A 14,525-nucleotide genomic window follows, 5' to 3' on the forward strand; every position below is an offset into this window, starting at 1 on the left:
TCTTCTCTGATTGCAAGGTGGAAAGGCATACTCCTTCGATGTGGAAAGGCACTCTCCTTCGTGAAACCTCCAAGAGAAGGTGGAAAGGCACTCTCCTTCGTTTATGATCCTCCTGTAGATGCACAACCTAGAGACAAATATTTGGGTTAGCTACCAGATGTGTCGGGTTCTGGCAAAGTAATTGACACGTGAGCTCACGGCCAGTAGGATAGACATTCATCATATGCATTTATATGATTTTGTTTGATTTTTCATTAATTGGAGTTGCCTAAGTGATTATAATATGCTAATTGTTATACTTGCTATTTGTATTACTTGCATCATACTTGTGTTTGCCATTGTCTGCTTATTTGTCTGTGTAATTTCACCAGAAATAGAGGAGGGAGGAAAAGCGGAGAGACATAGGGTTCTAGCTAAGTTTTATTTAGAGTTCAAAGAATTAGTTTAGTTTTGAAAGCTTTAGAGAACCACCCTGATTTATGATTTCTGTTTTAGTCCTTTAAGTTTCATAATCTGGGTGTCGGCATTCTAGGATTGCCTCTGGCATTCCTAGGACCTTATGTATTATGTACGTGGCACCTTTGCCATGATGAGAACCCCGGTTCTCATTCCATGCAATATTGTTGCTTTTCAGATGCAAGTCGAGAGGCATTGTAAGACCCTAATTACCCTAATAAGCCTTACCTCGCATTGTAAAAGGAAAGGTTAATCAAAGGTTATGACAATTCTAAAGCTTATACATATTTATATAGAAGGAAATAATATATTCTAGAAGCCCGATGAAGAATTGAGCTTAAAAACAGAGTTGAAAAGCGCAAAACGTTCACACGAAGCTACAACTTAAGGCACAAGATGTACATACAGATATCAAGACATATATATAGATATATCAAGGATGATAGTCATAAGAGTCTAACCGCGGCTCGCAAAGTTTAAGCCGGCTAGTTATATACAGATATACAGAGTTTAGAAAATAAAACAGCTTATACAAACTTCCTCTCAAGTCAGCCTCTATGGCAAATAGAAAAATAATCAAAAGACTTCAAAACATAGTGAAGATCCTCTGCTCTGTCACTATCAAAGCAACTCATCGATGTGGGTTGCGACCTGCATCTGAAAAATAACACTAGAGTATGGAATGAGAACCAGAGGTTTTCAGTATGGTAACAGTACCCAGTGATGTAAGCTATAAGACTCCTAGACGCCAGAGGCAATCCTAGGGCTTCATATCTGGTGCATGAATTTCCACACTTCGTACAACTGAACCAGCAAGTGCACTGGGTCATCCAAGTAATACCTGAGTGAGTCAGGATCGATCCCACGAGGATTGTAATTTGAAGCAAGCTATGCTTATCTTGTAGATCTTAGTCAGGCGGATAGAAAATTTTTTTGTTTGATTGAACGCATAAAAAATAAATAAATAAAACGTTACTGACGTGGTGGAAATTGGCGAGTTAAAAAATTATTATAAGAGATACGTTGAAAGTACAGTTCTTAACCAACCGAAAATCCACTTATCAATTTAGAAGGGTTGTCACAAAATTAAAATTAAAATTAAAATACTGGGAGTATGAATCCCAGGTCGTCTTCCAACAAGTTGTAGAAAGGTGTGCTATTTTATTAATCAGTTATTTTCTAAAATGGTTTGAGTTGATAAACAGGAAATTAAATCAGAGAAATTATGTAATTTAATAAAAACCTTGACTGGGAGTAGATTAGTTGGAAGCCCTATTCTTGTTCGAGTACTCTCAAGATTAATTGATAATTGAAAGTTGTTCTGCTTAGTTACCCTTTACTGGTAGAGGAAAGTCAAGCAAGTAAAGGGTAACTAAGCAGAACAACTTTCAATTATCAATTAATCTTGAGAGTACTCCAACAAGAATAGGGCTTCCAACTAATCTACTCCCAGTCAAGGTTTTTATTAAAATTACATAATTTCTCTGATTTAATTTCCTATTTATCAACTCAAACCATTTTAGAAAACATCTGATTAATAAAATAGCACACCTTTCTGCAACTCGTTAGGAGACGACCTGGGATTCATACTCCCAGTATTTTAATTTTAATTTTAATTTTGTGACAACCCTTCTAAATTGATAAGTGGATTTTCGATTGGTTAAGAATTGTACTTGCAACGTATCTCTTATAATAATTTCTTAACTCGCCAATTTCCACCACGTCAATTTTTGGCGCCGTTGCCGGGGAGTTGCAATAGAGTGCTAAGTTATTGATTGGAATTTATTTATTTGCATTTTATTTTATTTTTGCTACTATGAGCTACATGTTTCTTTCATTAAATGACACGTTCACTTCCTGATCCAAGCTTGCCAGTATTTGATCCTGAGATTAAAAGAACTATCTCACGAATAAGGCAAGCTCGGCGTCGGTTAGTCCTCTCTGAGGGCGAATCTGAAACGTCACTTGAGGAAGAAACAAGCTCCCTTTCTGCTGATTCGGTTGATTTACGTGTAGGTGACATGGCAGCACCTAGAAGAATTACTATCCAGGAGGCTGGAGCCCCTGATTTTACAATGCAACCGTTTCAAGCGCACCACCCAACAGTGTGATGAGCGGATAATTTATACACTTTTGGCATTGTTTTTAGTATGTTTTTAGTATATTTTAGTTAGTTTTTATTATGTTTTTATTAGTTTTTAAATAAAAATCATATTTCTGGACTTTACTATAAGTTTGTGTGTTTTTCTGTGATTTCAGGTATTTTCTAGCTGAAATTAAGGGACCTGAGCAAAAATGTGATTCAGAGGCTGAAAAAGGACTGCAGATGTTGTTGGATTCTGACCTCCCTAGGCTACTAGTCTTCTATAAATAGGACCTTTTGCTATTGTATTTTACACACTTGATATACTTTGATAGACCTTTTCACGTTTGGGGACTGGCCTCACGGCCATGCCTAGACCCTTTTGTTCTTATGTATTTTCAATGGTGGAGTTTCTACACACCATAGATTAAGCTGTGGAGCTCTACTGTTTTTCATGAATTAATGCATAGTACTACTGTTTTTCGATTCAATTCACGCCTACTTCTTCTCTAAGATATTCATTTGCACTCAAGAACATGATGAATGTGATGATTATGTGACACTCATCACAATTCTCACCTATGAACGCTTGCCTGACAACTACTTCCGTTCTACATGCAAACAAGCTTGAATGTGTATCTCTTGGGTTTCTAATCTAAGATTAGAACCTTCGTGGTATAAGCTAGAATTATTGGCGGCCATTCCTGAGATCTGGAACGTCTAAACCTTGTCTGTGGTATTCTGAGTAGGATCTGAGAAAGGATGACTGTGACGAGCTTCAAACTCGCGATTGTTAGGCATGTGACAGACGCAAAAGGATCAATGGATCCTATTCCAACATGATCGAGAACCGACAGATGATTAGCCGTGCGGTGACAGCGTGTGTAGAACATTTTCACTGAGAGGACGGGAAGTAGCCATTGACAACGGTGATGCCCAACATAAAGCTTGCCATGGAAGGGAGTATGAATGATTGGAAGAAGGCAATAGGAAAGCAGAGGTTCAGGAGGAACAAAGTATCTTCATACGCTTATCTGAAATTCTCACCAATGAATTACATAAGTATCTCTATCTTTATTTTATGTTTTATTCATCTTTTAATTATCAATCCTCCATAACCATTTGAATCCGCCTGACTGAGATTTACAAGATGACCATAGCATGCTTCAAGCCGACAATCTTCGTGGGATCGACCCTTATTCGCGTAAGGTTTATTACTTGGACGACCCAGTGCACTTGCTCGTTAGTTGTGCGGAGTTGTGATAAAGAGTTGAGATTACAATTGTGCGTACCAGTTGTTGGCGCCATTGATGATCACAATTTCATGCACCAAGTTTTTGGAGCCGTTGCCAGGGATTGTTCGAGTTTGGACAACTGACGGTTCATCTTGTTACTTAGATTAGGTACTTTTCTTTTTATTTTTCAGAATTTTTAAGAATGAATTCCAAAGTTTCAAGGTGATGTTCTTATCATCACAAAAGCTGATTGATTCTCATCAATTTAGCTGCTGAATGTAATGTCCTGCTGAAGCTTTAGACTAACATTGCATGATTCCTAGAATTCTTATTAAAAGTTTTGAATCTCTTTATTCTCTTTTCCATATAATTTTTGAAAAATCACAAAAAAAAAATATTTATAAAATCATAAAATCAAAAATATTTTTATGTCTCTTGTTTGAGTCTAGTGTCTAATTTTTAAGTTTGGTGTCAATTGCATGTCTTTCTTCTTTTTGCATTTTTTCGAATATATGTAATATGTTCTTCATTGATCTTCAAGTTGTTCTTGATGATTTCCTAGCTCTGATCTTTAAATTCTCTTGTTTTGTGTGTTTTGTTGTTTCTTACATGCATTTTCAAATTGTTATAGTCCTTAGTATACAAACTTCTAAGTTTGGTGTCTTGCATGTATTATTTATTTGATCTTAGTTGCATTTTTTTTATTGTTTCTCATCATTAAAAATTCAAAAATATTTTCAAAATTGTGTCTTTTCAAGTCAATAATACAGAGAATTGAAGATTTAGAACATTCAGCAGAGGAATTAAACAAAAAAGCTAGGCGTTCAAAACACCCAGTGAAGAAGGAAAACTGGCGTTTAAACGCCAACCAGGGTACCTAGCTGGGCGTTTAACGCCCAAAAAGGTAGCATTTTAGGTGTTAAACACCAGAATGGATACCATTCTGAGCGTTTAACGCCAGGATGACACTATAGGGAAGATTTTGTTTTTAATCCAAATTTTTTTTCAAATCTTCCTAATTTTTCAAAATCAAATCTTTTTCAAATCATATCTTTTCAATCATATCTCTTCAAAATCAATTTCTTTCCATTTTTTTATTTTTTTTCTATTTTCGAAAATCATTGCTATAATTAGTAATTTAATTCAAAATTTTCAAGTTGTTACTTGCCTATTAAGGAAGGATCAAATTTTAAATTCTAGAATCATATCTTCTAATTTCTTGTTAGACAAGTAATCAACTTTAATTTTAAAACCTTCTTTTTAAATTGATTTTCAATCATATCTTTTCAATCACATCTTTTTCAAAAATTAATTTTCAATCATATCTTTTTGATTTCTAATTTCAAAATCTTTTTCAAAAATCACTTAATTTCTTTCCCAATTTTAATTTTCAAAAATCATCAATCAAATTTTCAAAATTTCTTTTAATTATTTCAAAATATTTTTAATTTATTTTCGAAAATTCTTCCGCTCTTCTCACATCCTTCTATTTAAAGGACTAACACTCCTCCACTATCAACAATTCGAACTCTATCCCTCTTGATAAGTTCAAATTCTTCTCTTTCTACCTTCTCCTTCTATTCTTCTTTTCCTCTGACACTTCAAGGAATCTCTATATTGTGACATAGAGGATTCCATACTTTCTTGTTCTCTTCTCTTTCATATGAGCAGGAGCAAGGACAAAAGCATTCTTGTTGAGGCTGATCCTGAACCTAAAAGGACCTTGAAGAGAAAGATAAGAGAAGCTAAAGTACAACTCTCTATAGAGGACCTAACAGAACTTTTCAAACAAGAAAAAGACATGGCAGCCGAAAACAACAATAATGTCAACAATGCAAGGAAGGTGCTTGGTGACTTTACTGCACCTACTCCCGACTTCTATGGGAGAAGCATCTCAATCCCTGCCATTGGAGCAAACAACTTTGAGCTTAAGCCTCAATTAGTTTCTCTGATGCAACAGAATTGCAAGTTTCATGGACTTCCAATGGAAGATCCTCATCAGTTCTTAGCTGAATTCCTGCAAATCTGTGACACTGTCAAGACCAATGGGGTTGATCCCGAGGTCTACAAGCTTATGCTATTTTCTTTTGCTGTAAGAGACAGAGCTAGAACATGGTTGGATTCACAATCTAAAGAAAGCCTGAACTCTTGGGAAAAGCTAGTCAATGCTTTCTTGGCAAAGTTCTTTCCACATCAAAAATTGAGTAAGCTTAGAGTGGAAGTCTAAACCTTCAGACAGAAGGAAGGTGAATCCCTCTATGAAGCTTGGGAAAGATACAAGCAATTAATCAGAAGGTGTCCTTCTGACATGCTTTCAGAATGGAGCATCATAGGTATCTTCTATGATGGTCTGTCTGAACTGTCCAAGATGTCATTGGACAGCTCTGCTGGAGGATCTCTTCATCTGAAGAAGACGCCTACAGAAGCTCAGGAACTCATTGAGATGGTTGCAAATAACCAATTCATGTATACTTCTGAAAGGAACCCTGTAAATAATGGGACAAATCAGAAGAAAGGAGTTCTTGAGATTGATACTCTGAATGTCATACTGGCTCAAAATAAAATATTGACTCAGCAAGTCAATATGATTTCTCAAAAGTCTGTCTGGAATGCAAGCTGCACCAGGCAGTACTAAGGAAGCTTCCCCTTAAGAAGAAGCTTATGATCCTGAGAACCCAGCAATGGAAGAGGTGAATTACATGGGAGATTCCTATGGAAACACCTATAATCCTTCATGGAGAAATCATCCAAATCTCTCATGGAAGGACCAACAGAGGCCTCAACAAGGCTTCAATAACAATAATGGTGGAAGAAACAGGTTTAGCAATAGCAAGCCTTTTCCATCATCTTCTCAGCAACAGACAGAGGATTCTAAGCAGAGCCACTCTGACTTAGCCACCATAGTCTCTAATATAATTAAAACCACTTAAAGTTTTATGACTAAAACAAGGTCCTCCATTAGAAATTTGGAGGCACAAGTGGGTCAGCTGAGTAAGAAAGTTACTGAACTCCCTCCTAGTACTCTCCCAAGCAATACAGAAGAGAATCCAAAGAGAGAGTGCAAGGTCATAAACACGTCTCACATGGCCAAACCTGGAGAGGAGGAAGAGGCAGTGATCTCCACTGAGGAAGACCTCAATGGACGTCCACTGGCCTCCATGGAATTCCCTAATGAGAAACCATGGGAATTTGAGGCTCACACTGAGACCATAGAGATTCTATTGAATCTACTCCTGCCATTCATGAGCTCTGATGAGTATTCTTCCTCTGAAGAGGATGAAGATGTTACTGAAGAGCAAGTTGCTAAGTACCTTGGAGTAATCATGAAGCTAAATGCTAAGTTATTTGGTAATGAGACTTGGGAGAATGAACCTCCATTGCTCACTAAAGAACTGGATGACTTGACTAGGAAGAAATTACCTCTGAAGAGACAAGATCCTGGGAAGTTTTCAATACCTTGTACCATAGGCACCATGACCTTTGAGAAGGCTCTGTGTGATCTAGAGTCAAGTATAAACCTCATGCCTCTCTCTGTAATGGAGAAGCTAGGGATCATTGAGGTACAAGCTGCAAGAATTTCACTGGAGATGGCAGACAATTCAAAGAAACAGGCTTATGGACTTGTAGAGGATGTCTTGGTAAAGGTTGAAGATCACTACATCCCTGCTGATTTCATAATCCTAGAGACTGGGAAGTGTGTGGATGAATCCATCATCCTTGGCAGACCCTTCCTAGCCATAGCAAAAGCTGTAATTGATGTTGACAGAGAAGAATTGATCATTCAAGTGAATGAAGACTCCCTTGTGTTTAAAGCTCAAGGATATCCCTCTGTAACCATAAAGAGGAAGCATGAAGAGCTTCTCTCAATACAGAGTCAGACAGAGCCCCCACAGTCAAACTCTAAGTTTGGTGTTGGGAGGCCACAACCAAACTTTAAGTTGGTGTTGAACCCCCACATTCAAACTCTAAGTTTGGTGTTGGGAGGTTCCAACATTGTTCTGAACATCTGTGAGGCTCCATGAGAGCCCACTGTCAAGCTACTGACATTAAAGAAGCGCTTGTTGGGAGGCAACCCAATTTTACTTATCCATGTTAAATTTCTATTTTCTTTTGTTATTTTATGTTTTCTGTAGGTTGATGAACATGTGAAGTCACAAAAATAATTAAAAAAGCAAAAACAGACTGAAAAATAGAACACCCTGGAGAAGAAGCTTACTGGCGTTTAAACGCCAGTAAGGGTAGCAGAATGGGCGTTAAACGCCCAGTCTGGCACTATTCTGGGTGTTTAACGCCAGAAATGGGCACCAGACTGGCGTTTAACGCCAGAAAAGGGCAAGAAGCTGGTGTTAAACGCCAGAAATGGGCAGCAACCTGGCGTTTAATGCCATGATTAGAAGAAAGGGGCGTTTTGCACGCCACTTGGTGCAGGGATAAGATATCCTTGACACCTCAGGATCTGTGGACCCCACAGGATCCCCACCTACCCCACATCTCTCTCTCTTCTTCACCCATTCACCAATCACCTCAATACCTCTTCCCCAAAAACCCCTCACCTATCAAATCCCACCATTCTCTTCACCACTCACATCCATCCTTCATAAAACCCCACCTACCTCACCATTCAAATTCAAACCACTTCCCTCCCAAACCCACCCATAATGGCCGAACCATACCCCCCTCTCCACTCCTATATAAACCCATCTTCACTCCTTCATTTTCACACAACATACACACTACTTCTCCCCCTTGGCCGAAATACTAAGCCCCCTCCATCTCCTCTATTTCTTCTTCTTCTACTCTCTTCTTTCTTCTTTTGCTCGAGGACGAGCACTCTTTCTAAGTTTGGTGTGGTAAAAGCGTTGCTTTTTATTTTTCCATAACCATTTATGGCACCTAAGACCGGAGAAACCTCTAGAAAGAGGAAAGGAAAGGCAAAAGCTTCCACCTCTGAGTCATGGGAGATGGAGAGATTCATCTCAAGGGTGCACCAAGACCACTTCTATGAAGTCGTGGCCAAGAAGAAGGAGATCCCCGAGGTCCCTTTTAAACTCAAAAAGGGTGAATATCTGGAGATCCGACATGAGATTCGAAGAAGAGGTTGGGAAGTTCTCACCAACCCCATTCAACAAGTCAGAATCTTAATGGTTCAAGAGTTCTATGCCAATGCATAGATCACCAAGAACCATGATCAAAGTGTGAACCCGGACCCAAAGAATTGGCTTACAATGGTTCGGAGGAAATGCTTAGATTTTAGTCCGGAGAATGTAAGGTTGGCATTCAACTTGCCAATGATGCAAGGAGATGCACACCCTTACACTAGAAGGGTCAACTTTGATCAAAGGTTGGACCAAATCCTCATAGACATTTGTGAAGAGGGCGCTCAATGGAAGAGAGATTCAAGAGGGAATCCGGTTCAACTAAGAAAGCATGACCTCAAGCCCGTGGCTAGGGGATGGTTAGAGTTCATCCAACGCTCAATCATTCCCACTAGCAACCGGTCTGAAGTTACTATAGACCGGGCGATCATGATCCATAGCATCATGATTGGAGAGGAAGTAGAAGTTCATGAGGTTATATCCCAAGAACTCTACAAGGTGGCGGACAAGTCCTCCACTTTGGCAAGGCTAGCCTTCCCTCATCTCATTCGTCACCTTTGCAATTCGGCTGGAATTGACATAGAGGAAGACATTCTCATTGATGAGGACAAGCCCATCACTAAGAAAAGGATGAAGCAAATAAGAGAACCTCACCAAGAGCATGAGGAAATTACTCATCATGAAATCCCTGAGATGCCTCAAGGGATGCATTTTCCTCCACAAAACTATTAGGAGAAAATCAACACCTCCCTAGGAGAATTGAGTTCCAATATGGGACAACTAAGGGTGAAGCACCAAGAGCATTCAATCCTCCTCCATGAAATTAGAGAAGACCAAAGAGTTATGAGAGAGGAGCAACAAAGGCAAGGAAGAGACATTGAGGAGCTCAAGCACTCCATAAGATCTTCAAGAGAAAGAACAAGCCGCCATCAATAAGGTGGACCCGTTCTTTAATTTCCTTGTTCTTTATTTTCTGTTTTTTTCGAAAATTATGCCTTATGTTTATTTATGTTTGTGTCTTTATTACATGATCACTAGTGTCTAAGTGTCTATGCCTTAAAGCTATGAAAATGAATCCATCACCTTTCTTAAATAAAAAATGTTTTTAATTTAAAAAGAAAAAGAAGTACATGAATTTCAGATTTTAAAACAGTTTAATTATTTTGATGTGGTGGCAATACTTTTGTCTTTCTGAATGAATGCTTGAACAGTGCATATTTTTTAATTTGATTGTTCATGAATGTTAAAATTTTTGGCTCTTGAAATAATGATGGAAAAGGAGAAATATTATTTGATAATCTGAAAAATCATAAAATTGATTCTTAAAGCAAGAAAAAGCAGTGAATAAAAAAAAAGAGAAAAAGAAAAAGCAAGCAGAAAAAGCCAATAACCCTTTAAACCAAAAGACAAGGGTAAAATAAAAAGGATCCAAGGCTTTGAGCATCAGTGGATAGGAGGGCCCACAGGAATAAAATCCTGGTCTAAGCGGCTAAACCAAGCTATCCCTAACCATGTGCTTATGGCGTGAAGGTGTCAAGTGAAAACTTGAGACTGAGCGGTTAAAGTCGTGGTCCAAAAGCAAAAAGAGTGTGCTTAAGAGCTCTGGACACCTCTAATTGGGGACTCTAGCAAAGCTGAGTTACAATCTGAAAAGGTTCACCCAGTTATGTGTCTGTGGTATTTATGTATCCGGTGGTAATACTGGAAAACAAAATGCTTTGGGTCACGGCCAAGACTCATAAAGTAGCTGTGTTCAAGAATCAACATACTTAACTAGGAGAATCAATAACACTATCTGGATTCTGAGTTTCTATAGAAGCTAATCATTCTGAACTTCAAAGGATAAAGTGAGATGCCAAAACTGTTCAAAAGCAAAAAGCTAAAAGCCCTGCTCATCTAATTAATACTGATCTTCATAGATGTTTTTGGAATTCATTGTATATTCTCTTCTTTTTATCCTATTTGATTTTTAGTTGCTTGGGGATAAGCAACAATTTAAGTTTGGTGTTGTGATGAGTGGATAATTTATACACTTTTTGGCATTGTTTTTAGTATGTTTTTAGTATATTTTAGTTAGTTTTTATTATGTTTTTATTAGTTTTTAAATAAAAATCACATTTCTTGACTTTACTATGAGTTTGTGTGTTTTTCTGTGATTTCAGTTATTTTCTGGCTGAAATTGAGGGACCTGAGCAAAAATCTAATTTAGAGGCTGAAAAAGGACTGCAAATGCTGTTGTATTTTGACCTCCCTGCACTCAAAGTGGATTTTCTGGAGCTACAGAAGCCCAATTGGTGCGCTCTCAATTGCGTTGGAAAGTAGACATCTTGGGATTTCTAGCAATATATAATAGTTTATACTTTGCCTAAGATTTGATGGCCCAAACAGGCATTCCAAGTCAGCTTAAGAATTCTGGCGTCAAAACGCCAGAACTGGCATAAAAGCTGGAGTTAAACGCCCAAACTGGCACAAAAGCTGGCGCTTAACTCCAAGAAAAGTCTCTACACATGGAAGCTTCAATGCTCAGCCCAAGCACACACCAAGTGGGCCCGGAAGAAGATTTCTGCATTAATTACTTATTTCTGTAACCCTAGGCTACTAGTCTTCTATAAATAAGACCTTTTGCTATTGTATTTTACACACTTGATATACTTTGATAGACCTTTTCACGTTTAGGGGCTGGCCTCACGGCCATGCCTAGACCCTTTTGTTCTTATGTATTTTGAACAGTGGAGTTTCTACACACCATAGATTAAGGTGTGGAGCTCTGCTGTTCTTCATGAATTAATGCAAAGTACTACTGTTTTTCTATTCAATTCACGCCTACTTCTTCTCTAAGATATTCATTTGCACTCAAGAACATGATAAATGTGATGATTATGTGACACTCATCACAATTCTCACCTATGAACGCGTGCCTGATAACCACTTCCGTTCTACATGCAAACAAGCTTGAATGTGTATCTCTTGGGTTTCTAATCTAAGATTAGAACCTTCGTGGTATAAGCTAGAATTATTGGCGGCCATTCCTGAGATCTGGAACGTCTAAACCTTGTCTGTGGTATTCTGAGTAGGATCTGAGAAGGGATGACTGTGACGAGCTTCAAACTCGCGATTGTTGGGCATATGACAGACGCAAAAGGATCAATGGATCCTATTCCAACATGATCGAGAACCGACAGATGATTAGCCGTGCGGTGACAGCGTGCGTAGAACATTTTCACTGAGAGAACGGGAAGTAGCCATTGACAACGGTGATGCCCAACATAAAGCTTGCCATGGAAGGGAGTATGAATGATTGGAAGAAGGCAATGGGAAAGCAGAGGTTCAGGAGGAACAAAGCATCTTCATACGCTTATCTGAAATTCTCACCAATGAATTACATAAGTATCTCTATCTTTATTTTATGTTTTATTCATCTTTTAATTATCAATCCTCCATAACCATTTGAATCCGCCTGACTGAGATTTACAAGATGACCATAGCTTGCTTCAAGCCGACAATCTCCGTGGGATCGACCCTTACTCGCGTAAGGTTTATTACTTGGACGACCCAGTGCACTTGCTGGTTAGTTGTGCGGAGTTGTGATAAAGAGTTGAGATTACAATTGTGCGTACCAAGTTGTTGGCGCCATTGATGATCACAATTTCGTGCACCACAGTGGCTACAGACTTTGAAATAAAGACTGCACTGCTCAATTTGATGCCTAAGTTTCATGGCTTACCTGCTCAAGAGCCTATCAAGCACCTAAGAGATTTTCAAGCAGCCTGTTCTACTATCAGGCGTGATGGTGCAGATGAAACTTCAATTTTGTTAAAAGCCTTCTCATTCTCTCTTGAGGGAAAGGCGAGAGAGTGGTACTACACTCAACCCGCAGCAACTATTTCTGACTGGGATACGCTTGAAGAGAATTTTTGGAAAAATTCTTCCCAGCTGAAGTTACTGACAAACTACGGAAAGACATTTCCATGATTGTTCAGGACGAATTCGAGACTCTCTATGAATATTGGGAGCGCTTCAACAACCTTCTGGAAGCATGCCCCCACTATATGATAGATAAGATAGTGTTGCTCGGCTACGTCACACAGGGCATGAGGCCCCAAGATAAGACCACATTGGAAAGTGCTAGCAATGGGTCTATGAAAAAGTACAAGACCACTGATGAGGCATGGAAATTGATCAGCGACTTAGCTGAATCTACTCAGAATCACAGGCAGAAACAAGGCCGTTCAAAAGTTGTTGCAGAAGTATCCTCTAGCAGAGAGACTGCTGCTCTAACTCAAAGTATCTGTGAAATGACCAACTTACTGAAGCAGATGCAATTGAATCAACAACAAGTTCAGCAAGCTCAACCTTCTCCACCACAGCAAAGCCAACAGTTAGTCCCACAGAAAATTTACAGAATCTGTGCTGATTATAGCCATTATACTGATGAATGTCCGCAGCTCCAGCAGGAAGACAACACCGTGGCAGCCACTCATAACTTCTATGACCGTCCCAACCAAGGGTACAATCAAGGTGGCAGTTACAGCCATGGATGGCAGGACAATTCTAACCAGAATTGGAGAGATAATTCTAACCAGAATTGGAGGGACAACAATAACAGAGGAGGTAGAGACAATCAGGGAAATCAGAGGTGAAATAATAACAACAACAGGCAGCAGAACCAGAACCAGCCTTACAGAGCACCTCACTTGAGGTAATTCCAAGGATCACAGCACAACCAACAGCAAACCTCTCAAATCACTTGTCCATCTTCATCTTCTAATGATGAGTTACTACAATCTATTGATCGGAGACAACATGCCATGGAAAATAACCTTACTTCTACTCTAAACGGTCTGAACTCTACCTTGCAAGCTCTTGTCTCACAGATTGGATCAATGAATAACTCCAACAACCAGCCTTTGAGCTCCAGTGGAATCCCCTCTCAACCATTACCCAATCCAAAGGGTGGCATTAATGCCATCACCCTAAGGTCCGGAACCACATTGCACGAGAGGAATCAGGAGGAGCCAAGCCCACCAGAACACGCCTCAGCTGAAGAGGTAGTGGAAATAGAAGATGTTGAGGAGGAAGAGGATATGCAGGACATGGCTAAAGAAGAAGAAGCTCAATCACAGGAAGAAGCACCAAAGGGTGCAGACACTGTAGAAAACGCCATTCCTATTCCCTTTCCACAACTTGCAAGGAAGCCCAGGAAGCAGTTGGAACCTGATCCCAAAATGGTAGAAATATTCAAAAAGGTTGAGGTAACTGTTCACCTTTTTGATGTTATTCAACAGGTACCTAAATATGCAAAGTTTCTAAAAGATTTATGTATACATAAAGACAAAATTAATGAATTAGAAACTATTCCTTTAGGTAGTTTTATATTTTCTTTAATGGGAGGTATACCTGAAAAGTATAGTGATCCAGGTCCATGTATGGTTAATTGTACTATTGGTGGTGTGGTATTTTCTTACTGCATGTGTGATTTAGGAGCATGTGTGAGTATAATGCCTTTATCTATATATGATATTTTGAGGCTCTCTCCCTTAAAAAGGTCGGCAGCTCGTTTTGTGTTACCAGATAAAAGCATTATTACAGTGGCTGGAGTTGCTGAAGATGTATTAGTGGGCATTAAGGGGCTCACATTTCCCATTGATTTTTATA

The 14,525-nt window shown here is 38.9% G+C and overlaps 1 non-coding gene across 1 annotated transcript; it reads right to left on the bottom strand.

The window, feature by feature from the left end:
• Window positions 1–5,980: 5,980 nt before the first annotated feature.
• On the bottom strand, window positions 5,981–6,088 carry LOC112746771 (small nucleolar RNA R71). Its single transcript, XR_003174635.1, has one exon. It is a non-coding gene; the product is annotated as a small nucleolar RNA R71 (small nucleolar RNA).
• Window positions 6,089–14,525: the final 8,437 nt, after the last annotated feature.

The sequence above is a fragment of the Arachis hypogaea genome, chromosome 14 (assembly GCF_003086295.3).
Source record: "Arachis hypogaea cultivar Tifrunner chromosome 14, arahy.Tifrunner.gnm2.J5K5, whole genome shotgun sequence".
Taxonomy (NCBI): Eukaryota; Viridiplantae; Streptophyta; class Magnoliopsida; order Fabales; family Fabaceae; genus Arachis; species Arachis hypogaea.